General features: G+C 42.2%; 1 protein-coding gene and 1 pseudogene across 1 annotated transcript in view; one reads left to right on the top strand and one right to left on the bottom strand.

Annotated features, from left to right (window-relative positions):
- Positions 1 to 19,432, top strand: part of LOC126184378 (plexin-B) — a 981,143-nt gene that overhangs the window by 882,754 nt on the left and 78,957 nt on the right. The gene's annotated exons all lie outside the window — the stretch shown is intronic.
- Positions 11,815 to 11,932, bottom strand: LOC126185533 (5S ribosomal RNA; annotated as a pseudogene).

The raw sequence follows: 19,432 nt of genomic DNA, 5'->3' as shown, positions 1-19,432 counted from the left end.
TTCGTTTTACTGACCTTCCGTATGGCTCTGATTCTTTCTACGTGAGCTATTTTTCTTTCTTCAGTCCCCTTGGTTTTTCATTTTGTTTGGAACGTTAGTCTCTGGCTGAAAAGTTTACCTTTCGACTGAATAGATTCCTGTCTGCTACTTCTACTGCTTCTATCTGGGCTTCCTCGATCTGCTTGTAAGATTTTTGGATCCATGGTATAGTCTTTAATTTTCCGATATGTGTAATACTCTTGTACGATAGCCTCGTTGTTGGGATGATTTGAAAATGTTCATAACATTTTAATCTTCGTTTTCTAATGTATGCAGTCGGGTTTGATAATTTCTCTGTTTCTTTGTCAGATTTCGGTCTGTAACCGTCCCCCGTTTTTTATGAATAAAGAATTTTCGTCATAATGCTTCGTTCTTACTTCAGGACGTTTTCCACGGCGCTTTTTATGTTGATAATTGAAGTTTCGCTCGTGTACGGAGCTTCATATTTGATCATCATGCTGTAATGTCTAAACATTGTATGTGGGGATATGTGCTTTCTGTTGTAGATTCATGCGCTCTTTTGAGTTTCTACAAGCCATCTCTCTGTACTTCTTTTTCAAGCCCCGTTTGTTCTATAATTTCACCGAGTCGCTTGAGTCTGACCCTTTTGATTTCTCTAAATCGCTTGGTTTTTAATATATTCACAATTTCACAATTATTTTGCCAGTTTCAAAAAATAATGCAAATGTGTCAACTTAGCCCCGAACTGGGGCAAGATTACTTTGACCACGAGGCAAGCGCGCAATAATGATCAATGGTGAATACATTTTTATTCTTTGAAATTGTAAAGCAGTCCATTAATTAATTAAACACTGAAATGTATTTCTTCTTGAATAGTATTTAATGGAAAGTTAATAGTGTTCAAAGTTAATGTAACTCAAAATCAGTATGTTACATTAGAAAAAAAAATCACAAATTTTCCTTCTTGCAATTCTTGGCGATCCTCAGCACTCAGTTCTGTTTCTGTTGGTGAGTCAGCGTATATGCTGTCACAAGTAGCACATTGCACTACATTTACTTTGAAAGTTTCTTCTTCTTGCTGTAAACGTTCTTGTTTTACCTTATTCGTTTCCGTATCAACCAACATCTGTTTCATAGGTGATCTGCCTGAAACACTTGCTTTTTGTTTTCTGTGAGTTGTCCAGTTTTTCGTACATGCTTTTTCTTTATGCAATTGTTTTGAATTTTTTTCATAAAAATGCTTTGGTGCCATTTTGCCTTAACTGGGGGAGGGGCGGGGGGAGGGAGCACTGTTTGAAGAAGGTCCTAATTGTTCATTTTGCTCTACCTAAAGTTTATCTGGAGTTTCATTCGAAGTTCCCGTGGCGTGGCTTTTAGATGTTGCAGCCCAAGTGAGAGCATTCTCAGTTCCAGCATGATCCATAACCAGAACACGATGTGTGGCAAAGAAATTCATGGTTCTTAAACACAAGAGGATCAGAAGGCTCGATATCACATACTTTGAGCCCGTAATTAGCTGCTTTGAAATAAAAGGTGCTCAATAGATGACGAGCTTGTCAACTTGCACAATAGGCAACATTAAAAGGCATTGTTTTTTGCAGGATTAACAAGAATAATACGTGAAGGAATTGTGACTGTAAAATGCTGTTTTCTAATGTATTTTCTATAACAAAGGTTAAAAAACAGCTTGCCTGTCATTTCACACGATCTTACGTGAGACGGGCTGTGTACACGATAATTATCTAACGCACACTGAACTAGCGGCCGCGGGTTTGAAAAAATCAAATGGCTCCAAGCACTATGAGACTTAACATCTGAGGTCATCAGTCCCCTAGACTTAGAACTACCTAAACCTAACTAACCTAAGGACATCACACACATCCATGCCCGAGGCAAGAGTCGAACCTGCGACCGTAGCAGCATCGTGGTTCCGGACTGAAGCGCCTAGAGCCGCTCGGCCTCCTATTCCCACAGCTGAAGAAATTTCTGTCGTCAGACGTTTTTGAATGAGGAGGTTGTAATCGCAGATACGCATTTTGTAAACCTTGCAAAATTACACTTCAGAGACGCAGTGTATTCGCTGGAAAAACGTTGGACAAAATTCATTCACCCAATAGGGGACTATGTTAAAAATTAAAGAATTAAGTGCATAGTTGGGTTAGAAACATTCTTTCGCTGCCAGTCCACAAACGTTACATCACACTACACTACACTGTACTTGCACTAATAGCAGTCATCAACACAGCACATATACATACTTGGCGTACGAGGGATGTTCAGTGAAGACAGGCACTCGTTTTCTAAAAACTTTATTTCAGAAGCTGAAATGTTCAAAGGTTTGTTACCTTTAATACAGTCTCCACCCAATGCGTTGCACTTGTCCCACCCCGTTACCACTACTGAAGGACGTGGTGAAGCTCTTCTTTGCCACGTGCTCCAAAATACTCTCTAAACATTCACTGCCAGAGTTTCATTATCAAAATGACTTACTATTAAGGTCCTTATGGACAGTGGCGGCAGAGAAAAAAGCCGTACAGCACCAGTTATGGACTGCAAGGTGGATGCGGTAGCGTAGACATGCCTTTTCTGCTCAATAACACTATCACAGCTTGGGTATTCGTACTACGCTAAGGAATCCTATTTCAATATTACAGTATGTTCCACCAAAATCTATTAAAATTGGTTACAGCGTTGGAATTGGAACAAATATCTAGGCACGTATGGCTTTCATATTGGTGACCTCTGCATCAACACAAAGTTCATGACGCTGTAATCAACGAAATAGACGCACTAATATCTTATTACCACATTTGTAATTTGGAATCGAAGTACATCATATTCTCAGTTAATATGTGTTTTTTTCTTGAAGTGTGATGCTCTGCATAGTATTTACCGCACACAAATTACATCTCAAGAGTTTAACAAACAATACTACGTTTCATAAATGAGCTACTTCTAGTTGGACTCATACTAACTCAGGATAGCTAAAATTAAAATTTACTAATACTCTGTCACGTTAAAATCAGACTGAAGCAAATGAAGTGAAGCTTGTGAAGACATAAAAATAAAATATTTTCTAACTGAAGGAGAGCATTTTCCCGCTCATGTGGTTAAAACCACGTGTAATAAAAAGGCAAATACATTGTTATATTTTTCTACTTGTAAAAAGGCTCAGTGCAATTTACACGTAGAAATCCTCTGCAACGATTCAAGAGATGTCTCCGCATAAATTGCATTTAATGGTGCAGCGCTATTTATAAGCTATACTCGTAAGTTTATGAATCAAAGAAAAGTAATTTATGTCCTCCAGAATGATGTTTACTTTCGCTGTCTCCTGTAAATGAAGACTTGCGAAAAGCTTTGTATTTCTGAAAGTAATTTTTGATGCATGGCAAAAGAGCCGGCTAGGTCAGGACGAGCGCGCTATCTCGTCATTAGCTGTTAGCAGTAGCCTCTCATACATAATGTATTCCTCGTGGTAGGCAAACGCGCTGCTTCGCATAATTAGACAAGTAATACTGAGGGATTTCTAAAGCTTTAGGTACCCAATCTTTTGCCTAACGACGAGCAGATGCTGAATTTTCAGAGCATTCATACATCTTGTAAAACTTTTACTACCGTACTGTAACAAGCGCTCCTGTGTAACAGGGCCACTTTGTTATTTCTTAAGACATTCATAATGAGAGCTATCACAGTGCCGCACAAGAAGAGCTATTGCAAATGAATTGTTTCTCTTCGTTTTTATGCTTTTTCTTCTTCTTCTACGTTTTCGTGTGTTGAAATTCTTAAGGAGCTTAAATCACAGATATATATATACGAGGTGAATCCGTGATGGTGTTACTTGCTTTCAGGAATGACGAAGAAGGGTAAATGTACGAATTTCTGAGTAAGTGACCCTGCTCTGGAACGAGTCGAAAGATGGAAGCGAAAATCGTTCTCATGCCTCTAACAGTGGGATATCTGTACTGGTACTGTTGTTGCTAATATTGTAAGGCAGGCAACTTTTAGAGGTGGTAGTATCGATCAAACCAAGAAAATAATTTCTAGTAAACATGGGCACTAAAATGCATACCTTAAGATCTATGAGCACTTGTTCAATGTAAAAAATGTTTCACAGTATCGAAAATGAACAAGTCTCATAGCTGTTAAGGTATGCGTTTTAGAGTGCATGTTTACCAGGCATTACTTCCTTCTTTTCGTGCATACTACCTCGTCTGAAAACTGCCTACATAAATTCCACTGTCAGAGGTATTACAGCGATTTCCGCTTATAGATTTCGACTCGATCGTTTCCGGAACAGGATCCCTTACCTCAAATTGGTACATCTACCCTTCTCTATCAGCCCTGCAAGTTTGTAAAATGATCAGCGAGTCACCCTGTATATGATGTAATGGCGCCAACTGCCACAGTTGAAAGCACCCAATACTAGAAAACAAAAACGTCGTTATAAACATGTGTCCATAACAAACTGTTGCAAGACAATCCTAGATTTATTGTGACCATCAATCTCTGATTTCTTTATTTGTTAACATCCTTCTAATTAGGAATATAGCAATAGTTAAGGAAAATTGTTGGAGACTTTTGTGAAAGTACAGCTGCATTTGTTGAATAAGGAATACTGTCGTACTTTAGTACATTGTTATAAGTACTGCACGGAAGGGGCTGTTGTCATTGGAGCTGGTTGCATTGCTGTATTCGTCCCCACACTGAGCTTCGAACTCTTTCGAAGAGCTCTGGATCTTTTCCAAACCTTTGGCTAGCAATTTCAATTCTCTGATCCACTTCCTGCACGGTTTTAACGATAGTACTGGACACTGCTTTTACGATGGCCCTAGACACAGCAAAGGACTTGGAAGAGCAGTTGAACGGAATGGACAGTGTCTTGAAGGGAGGATATAAGATGAACATAAACAAAAGCAAAACGAGGATAATGGAATGTAGTCGAATAAAGTTGGGTGGTGCTGAGGGAATTAGATTAGGAAATGAGACACTTAAAGTAGTAAAGGAGTTTAGCTATTAGGGGAGCAAAATAACTGATGATGGTCGAAGTAGAGAGGACATAAAATGTAGACTGGCAATGGCAAGGAAAGCGTTTCTGAAGAAGAGAAATTTGTTAACATCGAGTATAGATTTAAGTGTCAGGAAGTCATTTCTGAAAGTATTTATATGGAGTGTAGCCATGTATGGAAGTGAAACATGGACGGTAAATAGTTTGGACAAGAAGAGAATAGAAGCTTTCGAAATGTGGTGCTACAGAAGAATGCTGAAGATTAGATGGGTAGATCACATAACTAATGAGGAAGTATTGAATAGGATTGGGGAGAAGAGAAGTTTGTGGCACAACTTGACCAGAAGAAGGGATCGGTTGGTAGGACATGTTCTGAGGCATCAAAGGATCACCAACTTAGTATTGGAGGGCAGCGTGGAGGGTAAAAATCTTAGGGGGAGACCAAGAGATGAACACACTAAGCAGATTCAGAAGGATGTAGGTTGCAGTAGGTACTGGGAGATGAAGAAGCTTTCACAGGATAGAGTAGCATGGAGAGCTGCATCAAACCAGTCTCAGGACTGAAGACCACAACAACAACATAGACACAAAAATTGAAGATTCCGACCAGGTGATTATGGAGACCAACGTACCTGTCTTCGAATCCAAGTAGTCAGAAACGTCAAATATACTCGTTTCTTTCATTTCTGTGTTTTCCGCCTGCTTCATATCTACTTGGGAGAAAAAGTCACCATTTAAGTCTTTTTTCCGAGTGGAAGCTCAGGGTAGGTATTTTTCTCTGCTTCTGTCACTAATATCTGTGAAGATCTCTGAAATTTGGATCTGACTGATCCCTCTAGATATGAAGTTACTTTCCCCCTTTAAAAAAAATTCGAATTCCATACGAACAACTGAATTGCTAAAAACTACGTGACTATTTGTAATACACAGCCATTTTTCTTGTCGTGTAATACTTCGTCCAAATCACACGTTCATGTAGTGAGAAAATGCCACCAATGCTGCTGGTTGCCGAAGCCATACTTCAACAAAGGCCATCTCGCGCCAAAGTACTGTACACAGCCCGTCGATTCACTACGCTGGCGTTCTTTCGCCTATAAGTCTGCAGGCGGCGTGTGAAGAGGCGATACAGGTGAGAGACGAATTGGTGGCATTGGGGTGTCTTACGCGAAAGAGGCCCCACAAACATGTGTAGCAATTCAGCTGAAATTGCACCGTGTTATTTGTGACGTTTGACGTGGCCATACTGAACTCTGCAACATCGTTTAACGCAACAATGTGTTTCAGCGCGTCGCTGTGGATGGAGCTCATTGCTCAGTGTTTGTTAACAATGTATCGCTATTCTGTCGATTAGCGCGTGTCTCTTGTGAAACAATATTGGATTACTGGTTCCATTAAGACAAATCAGCGAATGTTTGTTGAACGGTCTGGTGACGAGCATGTACCGTCTAAATGCTGCATACAAAAGTTAGTGAATAAGATGAAGAGCAGTGGACCGGTGTTGGATTTACACGTCGCGGGAACGGACGCCATTATCGGAAGAAAAAGTGACTGATGTGAAACAACGATTGTTGGCCTCTCCTGCAAAGTCTGTTCGACGTCTATCTCAGGACTGTAGAATTTCACGGAACACATGTCATAGAGCTGTGAAGAAATCCGGCATGTTTCCACACAGGCTTACAGTTCTTCAGAAACTGAATATCATTGGAAAAGATAAATGCATTACATTTTGCCGTTGGTTTCAGCAGTTTATTGCTCAGAGGCCAGGAATATTGCAGTACACACGGTTCAGTGATGAGGCGTGTTTCCACCTCTCTGGCTATTTAAACTCTCAGTATACACGTTGGTGATGTAGCGAAAATCCACATGCACTGGTCGAGCAACTCTTGCATTCACAAAAGATTGGCATATTCTGTGCAATATCACACCGTCGCATCATCGGACCAATTTTTTCGCGACTGCTGTGACAAGTTCAGTTTACATCGATATGTTTCGGAAATTTGAGAACCAGCTGAACGATGACCAACTTACCCTCGGCTGGTACCAAAGGGATGACGCCACCTGCCACACGTCTCGAGTGACCATGGCTGAGGTCGAATCATATTTCCCCAGCAGAGTGATTTCGAAAGGACTGTGGCTCAATGATCACCTGATTTAACACCACATGACTTTTTCCTCTGGGGTGGCCAAAAAGGCAAGGTCTGCAGGAACAAACTACACAACTTTTAAGTAATTATCATCCGTGAAATCCAGGCAGTGACACCAGAGGTTCCGGCAGCAACATTGAGAATCTGCAGCGTCGTCTTCAACTGTGTTTACAAGTCGAGGACGGTCACTTCCAGCACATTTTGTGATTCATCTTTACTTCCCTAAGAATAAGGTATGACATGTTCATTTCATTTCCTGATTTTTATGCAAAGACTTTAAGTATAATTTAAGCAAATGTTTGTTTGTGGGACCTTTTTCGAGTGAGACACCCTGTACTTCAAATAGTGGAACGCTCTCGAAGAGCTCTCGTTACGTCAAATGCAAAGGCTAATAGCATCCCATGGACCCTATTCGGCACACACCTCTAATGTGGTATTGCCCCTCCAAACCGGTTCGCGCCAGCTGCTGAGTAAGATGCATTTTATTGAAAGGAAATGGCTTGTTGATCAGTGCGAACACGCGCGCCGAGTGCCACATTAGCCACGGAATCTCAAAAGGTCGTCCTGCCGCCTCTCCATCGCAAAGCTGCCGTCATGTCAGCGTTGATAAGGAGCTCCGGAGCACCCTTCAGCTAGGGCTTTTGTAAATCAACTATATAGCAATAAATTTATAGATGGTCGACTAATCTCTACAGCTCTAAATTGTCGTCACAAGGTTTTGTTCTAGCCGCGAGGGATTAGCCGAGGCGTCTCAGGCGCTGCAGTCATGGACTGTGCGGCTGGTCCCGGCGGAGGTTCGAGTTCTCCCTCGGGCATGGGTGTGTGTGTTTGTCATTAGGATAATTTAGGTTAAGTAAAGTGTAAGCTTAGGGACTGATGACATTAGCAGGTAAGTCCCATAAGATTTCACACACATTTGAACATTTGGTTTTGTTCTCCAAAGCAATAATAATAGCACTGCAAGAGAATAATTCCGTTCAACCACACAAGTATGGCAGGCCAAATTATTCCCTTAAATTGTTAAATTACAAACGCGCTCCCGCTTCCGTCGAGCTATGTATAAAATTAGAGTAGTACTGTAGAGTGTTGTCCTTTGGGACACCAAACTTCCGCCTCCAGCCATCCCTGTAATAGATGCTTAATATATTTTTTCTAAAATTACAAAAATTACTCCGGAAATTTAAAGTTTTTCCTAATGTAAAAATATGTTACAAGGTAAAACATGGTCATGTACCTAGGAACAAATGTTCTGTAGAAATGTAGAAGAGTTGCAATCGAGAAAATCTTGTCAAAGCTATTTAACCGTCTCTCTATTACATTGTTACTCTGCTACACACAAACAATCAGTAAGTGGAACCAGTTACAAGTTAAATGCATTTTGAAACTGAAGGTACTACATACTAAAGCAAATGTCTGTTTTCAAGACAGGTAAAGTTGTTAAGATATTAACTAAACTCAATTAATTTGCAAAGATCACATGTTCCTTGCTAAAAGACCTCCTTCTGTTTCAAGGTACAAGACGGTGCATCTACACGTTATAAAACTGGTTTCAAAAATATATTACAGAATTTTCAAATGGTTCAAATGGCTCTGAGCACTATGGGACTTAACATCTGTGGTCATCAGTCCCCTAGAACTTAGAACTACGTAAACCTAACTAACCTAAGGACATCACACACATCCATGCCGAGGCAGGATTCGAACCTGCGACCGTGGCAGTCGCGCGGTTCCGGACTGAGCGCCTAGAACCGCGAGACCACCGCGGCCGGCTTACAGAATTTTATTTGCCATAAAATTCTGTACGTAAAGAACGAACAATATATTCCAAATAGCTTCAGCAGATTATACAGTACTTAAATGTTTAGAACTCGAAATAGTTTTGTAAATGCTGCACAAAACGCAACCTCATCTCTGGCAGCAACGAAAACCGTAGAACATACCGGAAGCTGCTTATAGCGGTTTCTAATGCGCATTCCTTCGTGTGACTCTCAAATTAGTCACCAGACCAAGTACTGACCAAAACACATCATGTGTCCCTAGACAAACTATCCTCCAGGAACAACACTGTCCTGTATCCTGCAACTGTAAGACTGAAACGGTTATGTCCACGTAACAGCTTAACATTGAACTAAAAAAAATCTGGATGGACAGCTGATGGGAAAAACTGAGAAGGTCGAAAACATACACTATATATCAAAGGTTCTAGCGAAGATAACGTTAATCTTCTTGACTTCTTCTATTGAAAAAATGAGGGTAGGCTACTTTTTAAAAAAAGTCAATAGTAACCTAACCGCATAAATAAAAAAGCTAATGGGGAGAAATAATTTGAAAGATTTTTAAATAATAGAAAGTAACTGTTTTAATATAAATATGCTGAATTCAGGAAATCACAAAAGGTGAAACGGTAAAAAATCGTAAACAATATGGATGGAAGAAGGAAAAAAACAAGAGGAGAAGGTGGATTGTTGGAAAAACGAGGAATTGGAACTGCTACATTGTTCCAGTGGTCAGTACATTCTTTATTCGGCATATTCGTATTGGAAATGAATCCTCTCGCATAGCCGTGCTTGTTAAAGCGCCGCTTCCGGGAGGAGGAGGTACGCCGGCCCCGGATCGAATCCTCCCGACAGGTTAACGACGAGGGTCGGTGTTCCAGCCAGCCTGGATATATATATATATATATATATATATATATATATAGAGAGAGAGAGAGAGAGAGAGAGAGAGAGAGAGAGAGAGAGAGAGAGAGAGAGAGAATCTGTGGAATAGGTGTGTCTACAGGATGATCGATTCAGGAGCTGGGCCAGTCAGCTCCCAAATACTCACGGCGCTTACCGCAGCATTGCCTCGTTCGGTTGTAAGGGTATGTAATATTAGCTGGCATCTGAATCATTCTTTTTTATGTCTGTGAATACATCAGGGGGAAAGCTCTGTAGCGATCACAAGACGGGTAGGGTATCAATTCAGAAACAGCTAACATTTCGCCTTCTGGTATTCGATTATTTCTTAGCCACGGATGTGAAGACAGAAAGCGCGCATCGAGACCATGCTGTAAAAGAAAGGAAAGTAATCAAAACGCCATGTTAGTTGCTCAATCAACAGTCCCACCAAGAGATGTGTGAGGCTCGAAGGTTATTTTGAAACACTTCGGATGCAGTACGCCCGTGGTATCTTCCTCTCTTGCGTACAGAACGATCCCTTTCAGCCGGCCGATGTGACCGAGAGGTTCTAGGCGCTTCAGTTCGGAACCGCGCTGCTGCTACGGTCGCAGGTTTGAATCCTGCCTCGGGCATGGATGTGTGTGATGTCCTTAGGTTAGTTAGGTATAAGTAGTTCTAAGTCTAGGGGACTGATAACCTCAGATCTTAAGTCCCACAGTGCTTAGAGCTATTTGAACCATTTTTTATCCCTTTCACGGAAAAAAATTCGGAGATTTTTCAGAGAAATTTTTCTGAGTATTTTGATATAAGGGACCCGTGACCTCTGATGGCTCGTTACATAGTAAATACATTTCGTACGCTTTCTTTCTCCCATTTATCTTCTATCTGTACTGCACTGAAAATATCTGCATACCTGTGCAAATGTCGACGGTATGCACTGTGTGTCACGTTTAGAAACAAAAGTGTTAAATTCCAACACGGTTCTGGCTGTTAGCAATAATCTTGCCCATTTTACACTCCGCCCTCAAGCTTGCTTTCAGTACTGGTCGATTTTGTGTATGATTTGTTTTTCCGGATCTGTTAGCTGTGCGTTAACAGTGACATACAGCAGGATTGGTAGCTCTACTGATGAAGAGCTGACGAATATACACTCCTGTATGGGTTTACCGAGCACAGTGAACGTACTGAACGCACGGTGATGAAAGTGTACGTGTTTCACCTGAGGGTTGTTTCATTACTTTGTCTTTCGTGCCGTACGTTTCGATAACTGCATACGGCAGGCTGTTTCACTGTTTTGAAGGATTTTCACAGAAAGAGAGGTATGCGAATGCGAAAATATGTTTTGACTCTCGCCATCGTGATAAAATAAGAGAACTCCAACGTCGCACGGAAAGCTATAGGTGTCCATTTTTTCCAAGTGTACTTGAGAGTGGAACGGTCGAGAAATAGTCTGAAAGTGGTGAACCTTCTGCCAAGCGCTCAAATGCGAATTGCAGAGTAATCATGTAGATGAAATCCTCAGAAAATGTCCGCAGTTTTGTCGGTCGAGTTTGTGAAACCCTGTATTCTCACTTCTTTTCAGAAAAAGATTATAATACGGACTATAAAACATACTTAGTGTTAAATTTTTTTACGTACTCTCTGAGCATGTAATTAGGTTTGGTTTTGTCAGGCGCACATCACGACACGGTGCTGCCCCCATCTGTATCGACATCTACATCTACATACATACTCCAGAAGCCAACGAACAGCGAGTGGCGGAGGATACCCTGTACCACTAAAACTAAAACTGAACTCCTCCCCAATAGGCCATGAAGGCCCAACGGTACCGACCGGCCGCCGTGTCATCCTCAGCCCACAGACGTCACTGGATGCGGATATGGAGGGACATGTGGTCAGCACACAGCTCTCCCGACCGTATGTCAGTTTCCGAGACCGAAGCCGCTACTCCTCAATCAAGTAGCTTCTCAGTTTGCCTCGCAAGAGCTGAGTGCACCCCGCTTGCCAACAGCGCTCGGCAGACCGGATTGTCACCCATCCAAGTTCTAGCCCAGCCCGACAGTGCTTAACTTCGGTGATCTGACGGGAACCGGTGTTACCACTGCGGCAAGGCCGTTGACACCCTGTACCACTACTGGTTATTTCTTTTCCACTTCCACACGCAAATATAGCGAGGGAAAAACGACAGTCTGTATGTCTCCGTGCGAGCCGTAATTTCTCTTACCTTATGTTCGTGATTCCTACGCGAAATGAACATTGGCGGCGGTAGAATCAATCTGCAGTCTGTCGCAAATGGAGGTGCTTTAAAATTTCTCAATGGCGCTCCTCGCAAAGAAAGTGCTTTCCCTCTAGAGAATTCCGTTTGAGTTCCCGAAGCATCTGCGTGATACTTACGTGTTGATCGAGCCCACTGGTAACAAATCTAACAGCCCGCCTCCGAATTGGTTCGATGTCTTCCTTTATCCGAGCTCGACCAGTACTCAAGAGTTTGTCGTACTAATGTTCTACACGGGTTCCTAATATTCTCCCAATAAACCAAAGTCTGCAATTCGCCTTGCCTACTACAGTCCTTACGTGCTCGTTTCATTTCATATCGCTTTGCAATCGAAGTGACTGCATGACGTAGCACACTGTTAATACTCTTTTCGAACATGATGGGATTGTTTTTATACCCATCTGCATTAAATAACATTTGTCTACATTTAAGGCTAGCTGCCGTTCATCATACCAAATAGAAACATGGAATCAGTTTGACATATCTTGTCGATAGCTCTCATCATTTCGTATGTCTACATCTACATACGCATTCCACACGCCACCATACGGTATGCGGTCCAGAGTACCTTGTACCAATATTAGTCATTCCCTTTCTCGTTCCACTCGCAAATGGAACGTGGAAAAAACGACTGTCGATATTCTTCCATAAAGCCCTAATTTCTCTTATCTTGTCTTCGCAGTTTTACGCGAAATGTACCTTGGGCCAGCAGAATCGTTCTACAGTGAGGCACAAATGCTGATTCTCTAAATTTTCTCAGTAGTGTTACGCAGAAACAATGTCGTCTTACCTCCAGGGATTCCGACTTGAGTTCACGGATAATTTCCGTGATATTTGGGTGTTCATCGAATCTACCGGTAACAAATCTAGCAGCACGCTTCGATGTCTTCCTTGAATCCGACGTGGTACGAATCCCAAATACTCGAGCAATACTCAAGAATGGTCCGCTTTGGTGTTCTACACTTGGTCTCCTTCATAGATAAGCTATACTTTCCTACAAATGTCCCAATAAACCGAAGTCGACCACTCGCTTTCCTTACTACCGATCTTAAGGGGAGGTTTAATATCTTTGGCCCGAAAAAAAGCACGTTCTTTGAGAATTTTTTTATAGATATCAGTGTAAAAATTGGCCAAAATGTTTATTGATATTTCCTTTACAAACTGGAATTTTTTCGATCGGAAATGTCGAAGAGCAAAGGCTGAAGTGCCGTCGGAACGAAACAAAATTTCGATACAGACCTACAAGCGCGGTATGTCACAGGTCAGCCGGCTCGTCTGAAATCAAAATTGAGTTGACGTTAGCGAAGTATATAAGATTCTTTAGGAGTTGTACCTTGCTTAAGTTATTTGGACCATAGGAAACAAAATGGCAGCCATTTGAAAAAAATAGGGGTTTTTTCATCAATGTTTCGACTTCGTCGGCCAAGTAAAAATATTTATAGTTAATGGATCGGAATAAAAGTGGTAAAACTTCTAGACAATTTAGTTAGCTTCGTTGGAAACAAAGAATCGTGCCAATTGGTTCAGTAGATTTGAAGTTACCATACCGCGCGATAAAAAAAGTCATTTCGAGAAAAACGCATTTGAAGTTCCGACTACACATAAATGCAATATTATGCAACTTACGTTGAATCTGTTATTCCGGGTCCATAAAAGTAGTCCTTCCTCTTCCTCATAGAGAGCGTTCTGCTCGATCTGGGCCATCCTGCGCCGATCCAGAGCCGCTCGTACGGCCGGTGACAAGCGGTTTTCGGCCGCTTGAATCCGGTGGTCGTCCGAATGCTTGGCGAACTGCGTCGAATAGAGTCCCAGGGTGACGTCCATCGTTGTCATGGTCTTCAGAACTGCTGAATACCCTTCGTTGAAGCTGCTCACTGCCAGGTAAGTCGCAGTCTCCACAGTCTTCGCACCACAATGCAAATGCTTGGGGGCTAACTTCCAAACACACGCGTTCAAACTTTCATTTGAATGTTGTGTGCTTCCTCCCAAGCACCGGTACAATAACTCGTCCTCTGAAAGGACCTCGTAGATCGGATGAATCACTTTTTGAACTTCTTTGGAGAGCGGCTGGTCGTGTTGATATTCTTCCAGATGTCTGGTAGCCTCTGCAATGCGCCACTTGCACCAACTAGTTTCCCCAGCCGAACAATTTTGATGTTGTGGGTGGTCATCCGTTTAACACTTGTGGAAATACGTTGCCCGAATTGGAATGCCGTCGGATTGCCAAGCCGTAGTACGTCGTAAGCTCCTTGATCACTTTATCAGTTTTAGTCACGGGCAAGCACATAGAATAATTTTTCGCGGCTACAAAATCGAAATTCCCGAAAAGAAACTGATGTGTGAAAAAGGCCGATTTCAGGCAGGTGCATTTTTTTGTTCAACTGCGAATAACAAACATTTCCGTTCCGTATTCGGAAAAACCGTTTTAGGGGTGGATTCTAAACACTTTTATGGATCCAAAAATGAAATTTTAAAAAAATCGATTTTTTAAACCAAAGATACTAAACCTCCCCTTAAGTGCTCGCTCTGTTTCATATCTCTTTACAACGTAAAGCCTAGATATTTAACAAACCTACTTCTGTCAAGCCGAACACTACTAACGTTGAATTCGAACATTACGGCATGCTAGTCACCTCCATTAACTTACATTTTTCTACATTTAGAGCTAGCTGCCATTCATCACACCAACTAGAAATTTTGTCTACGTCATCTTGTATCCTCTTGCAGTCATTCAGCCACGACACCTTCACGTACGCCACAGCATAATCAGCAAACAGCCGCACTTCGCTTCATTGGTGTGTAAGTAAATGACCGCTGGCCTGGAAACCAAGAAGCGGCACCTGCGACTCCAGAAATTTACATTTCACCGAATCTGCGTCATTAGAGCGGGAGCAGTTAGCTCTGTTCCAAATGGAACAGGGGAGCAATGACGCGAATCCTCCACGAGCTGGCCTTCGTAACGCTCGCCTGTTTGATTAATGGAAGCCGTGAGGACCGAAGCCGGGGAGGACACGCGTGAATTCTGCCACCCCGCCAGCCCTCCCCAGAGGCAAGATAAAGTAGTGGCGCGCCCTCTCCCCAGGGATCGAGCACGCCTGCAGCATCCACGCTGTGGCCGCCATCCCGGCCGACCATTGAAGCAGCTGACTGCTCGAACTGGCAACACTGCTTCCTTCCCACCTAGCATCAGTGGTTGCCTCCTCATGTCAACGCGTTCAAATCAAATTCCTTAAAACACAAGTGTGTGCATTTCCCTAGACAGACAAGACAATGTTAGGAGGGCCTGCAAATAGAACACACTGATACTCCTAAATATGTAGAGTATTCTTAACAGGTAGAGTTGCGCTCTACCAGAACACCGGCTCGGTAATTTTGGCACAGTAGAACTAGAATAGTAGTATTGGTAGCATTGGTTGGGAAAGAGACATAAATAAATGTGAGAGAGAAAGTAGGAGTATTGAAGCGATTTTGATATTTTTTTTAATTTACGTTTTTTTCAGGAAGTTGCATTCTCTAGCACTATCTGATAACCTTGCATTTTTTAAAATCTTTACTACAACATCCCTCTGTTTCACGTTGATTTGTAACGTGAAACAGAGGCAAGCTAAAATTTTTAAGAACACAGATTTATCATATAGCGCTAGAAAACGCAATTTAAAGAAAACGCAAAACAAAAACATATGAAAGATTGCTTCAATACTCCCTCGAGCTTATATAAAATGTTTCTGTTATTGCTAAACAACTTTCGCACTTACCATTTATAACAAGAAACTATTACATTTGATCAAGGTGAAGAACGATCTACTGACTACAAAATAACAACGATAATTAAACAGATTTTTGTGTTTGTGCATGTAAACTCGAATCAGAAGTAATTTCTTTCGTTACATAAAGTTACGTAGTCAACAAATTTTCATTACTTATTAAATGCAGTTTATATTTTGTAATGATATAAAATACACAGTGGACTACCGCTTAATTACGTGTGGTTCTGATTATGTGGGGAAAAAAATGAACGAAGGGAAGTCGTCGGCTCCCGGTTTCTCTCTCACAAGTTCATTTACGTTTCTTTCCCTATAAATGCTACCAATACTACCGGTAATCCGACCATCTACTACGTCATTTATGTGCTGTACCTAAACTACTGAACCGTGTATTCTTGGTAGAGCGCAACTGAGGACTGCATCTGACTTTTACGCTCGCTCGAATTGCTCGGTGCATGTAGTTCCGCGTTACGTCCGGCAAATGTCAACACAACCGCTTTGGCCGCAGTGAACAACTGCTCTCGACTTAATTCTCGCTCGTTCGTGTAGCCGACTCTCGAGCTGTCTGACCCTCTACACTAGTTAACCGAGCGCCACTCAGTCGCCCCCTGTAGGATCATGATACGTGAACGCAAGATGGAGAGTGTGAAAACCAATCTCGATTCGAAAGAATATATCCAGAGTGCGAAAGACGGTGGCACATGTCTGTAGAACATGACAAGGCATTACCAGTTACATCGAAAGCTACGAAAAGTAAAAAGGTGTGCAGAAATCTTTGTCAGAGAGCTTGGTCCATTTGTATTAATATTAGATGTAGGAGTTCGGGTTTTATATCAGGAGCTTCTTAACGTCGGTTCAGAATTGCGACACGTAGACGTCTCCAACATTTTTCATGTTCTACGACAGTAGCACAAAAGACAGAAAAATAAGCTGATGAATATGGGCGAGTATAATGCTCAACATTATCCAGGCCATAGGCGGCAATGCATTTGTAATCACAGTGGATACATGGAACGATGCAGGGAAATGTTGTCTATATACTACTGCACGCTTCGTTTATCAAAATTAGGCGCTTTGAAATAAGGTATTGGTGACAACTCACTTTTATTACAACAAAAAATGCCTGGGGGCCTTATCAACAATTACAGCGAGGCAACATTATTCAAATTGCTAGGATTAAATCCCCAGTATTTTAAGAGCTCATTTGTCTCTGACTGAGACGGTAGTAGCCGGCCGAAGTGAGCGTGCGGTTCTAGGCGCTGCAGTCTGGAACCGCGAGACCGCTACAGTCGCAGGTTCGAATCCTACCTCGGGCATGGATGTGTGTGATGTCCTTAGGTTAGTTAGGTTTAATTAGTTCTAAGTTCTAGGCGACTGATGACCTCAGAAGTTAAGTCGCATAGTGCTCAGAGTCATTTTTGAAAAACTGAACGTACTCAGACATTTCTCTCTTTACTTATTCTGATCATCACTAAACTGACACACAATTTTTTTTAGCGCAACGGTAATCTGACTTTCAATAATCCCTACAAAAAGTGGCCCTGACTAACAATAACCTATACCTTTCATGAATCACTTACCTCACAAAAATCTTCGTTACTGGAACTACTGCAATGCAGCGAGCGCCAATACTGCCAGCTAAATAAAAGATATAACTACTGAAGGCACCAACTACGGATAGGCATAGTCAGCAAATGAAAGATTTTGATAGAGAACAAACAATGTATTTACATTAATAATGTTCAAAAGTCAGTATATCAATTCATGACATCCATCTTTACAAATTTCCTTTTTCTGGCGGACACACGTCCAGATCGTGCGTTCTCAAAACTCTGCCATCTCTCTCCCCACATCCACCACTGATGGCGGCTCACCTCCAACTGCATAAAGCTACGCGCTGTTCACATCCAACTGCCCAACACTACACAAGTGAATATTCCAACAATGAGTCCAACCAGCCACAGACTGCACACAGCACAGTCTGTGATTTTCATACAGAGCGCTGCTTGCCGTTACCAACATAAAAACCTAAACAGCCTACTTACAACAGTCTTGTAACGCGTTTTCGATGACGATTGGAAAAATTGGAAATTTGTGGTAAGTTCTATCGGACCAAACTGCTGAGGTCATCGGTCCCTAGGCTTACACACTACTTAATCTAACTTATGCTAAGGACAACACACACACCCATGCCAAAGAGAAGACTCGAACCTCCGACGGGGGAGCCCCGCGAACCACGGCAAGGCGCCCTTCAGACCGCACGGCTATCCCGCGCGGCTGCAGTTGTTTGATAAATGAAGTTGCAGTGTTTTATCCCACGGCTTATGAAGAAAACTGATGAGGTGAATTCGATACAGACAAGCCTGAAGCAAGAATCGATGGAACAGTATAATTAGAATGCTACACTGTGTAGTTAGACTGTACGACAAAATCACGGAAATGCTTCTGGTGAGAGACGTCTCTGAAAAACTTACTGGCTACGACAGCAAGAGTACAAAAGAGCCCGTAAATTTTTAGAGCCATTCAAAGTAGCAATCGGAGTGCTGGAAGGCGAGAAGTATCGAACAACGCATTTGCTATGGGCGCACAGATTGAAAAATCGTTGTAATACAGGACCCGTAGATAAAGAGGTACGTTTAAGTTACTGTAGACCGTATTTTCTTGTCTAACACCCGCTGCGTGTCCAGCAAATTAAAATCGTACTTAATTGCAAAATGTCAGTTTCCATACTACTGTCATATTATCGTCTATTAAACGTAGAAACTGCGAGAGCTGACAGAGTGCTGTCACCGTCTCATAGATGAGAAAGTCGAAATTCGGACGTTGCTTAGAATAGTGACATTTCTGTGGTAGTCAAAAATGGTTCAAATGGCTCTGAGCACTATGGGACTTAACTGCTACGGTCATCAGTCCCCTAGAACTTAGAACTACTTAAGCCTAACTAACCTAAGGACAGCACACAACACCCAGCCATCACGAGGCAGAGAAAATCCCTGACCCCGCCGGGAATCGAACCCGGGAACCCGGGCGTGGGAAGCGAGAACGCTACCGCATGACCACGAGATACGGGCTGTGTAGTCTTTCCGATTATTGTAAATGCAGTCTGGTTCTCATAGAGATGATACGTTAAACACTGTACGTCAAATATGTGATGAAATATCCGATAAGCTAGAAGGAAATTATGATGTGGCTTTGTTTTTGTGATATCTGTAAATATTCTCTTACGGATCACAATGATGTCGCGATTAGACACTACCGCCCAGGAATATACACCTACGGCATAACTAAACTGATGTGAGTGTAGTCTCATTATCTGGTGGGAATATGTCACAAGTGACACCAGCGTGCAGACACACATACTGAAACGTTCGCGACAACAGCACTCTGCCCCCACCACGGCGCCCCGTTCGACCACAGCCTGTCTGTTTCGAGCATGCCGGCGCGCGGTAAGCTCCAGAGTGTATGAGCAATCAAAACGCCCTCTTTGCAGACCTCTGTTACACGGTCACTTGCAAAACCGCATGTCTCATTCAGGACGACATCCACCTCTTTCAAATGGGCAGATCTAGTCCAGACTGGGC

This window comes from Schistocerca cancellata, chromosome 4 (assembly GCF_023864275.1).
Source record: "Schistocerca cancellata isolate TAMUIC-IGC-003103 chromosome 4, iqSchCanc2.1, whole genome shotgun sequence".
Lineage (NCBI taxonomy): Eukaryota > Metazoa > Arthropoda > Insecta > Orthoptera > Acrididae > Schistocerca > Schistocerca cancellata.
Note: the sequence above shows the minus strand (reverse complement) of the source record. Positions and strands in the feature narration are given on the sequence as shown.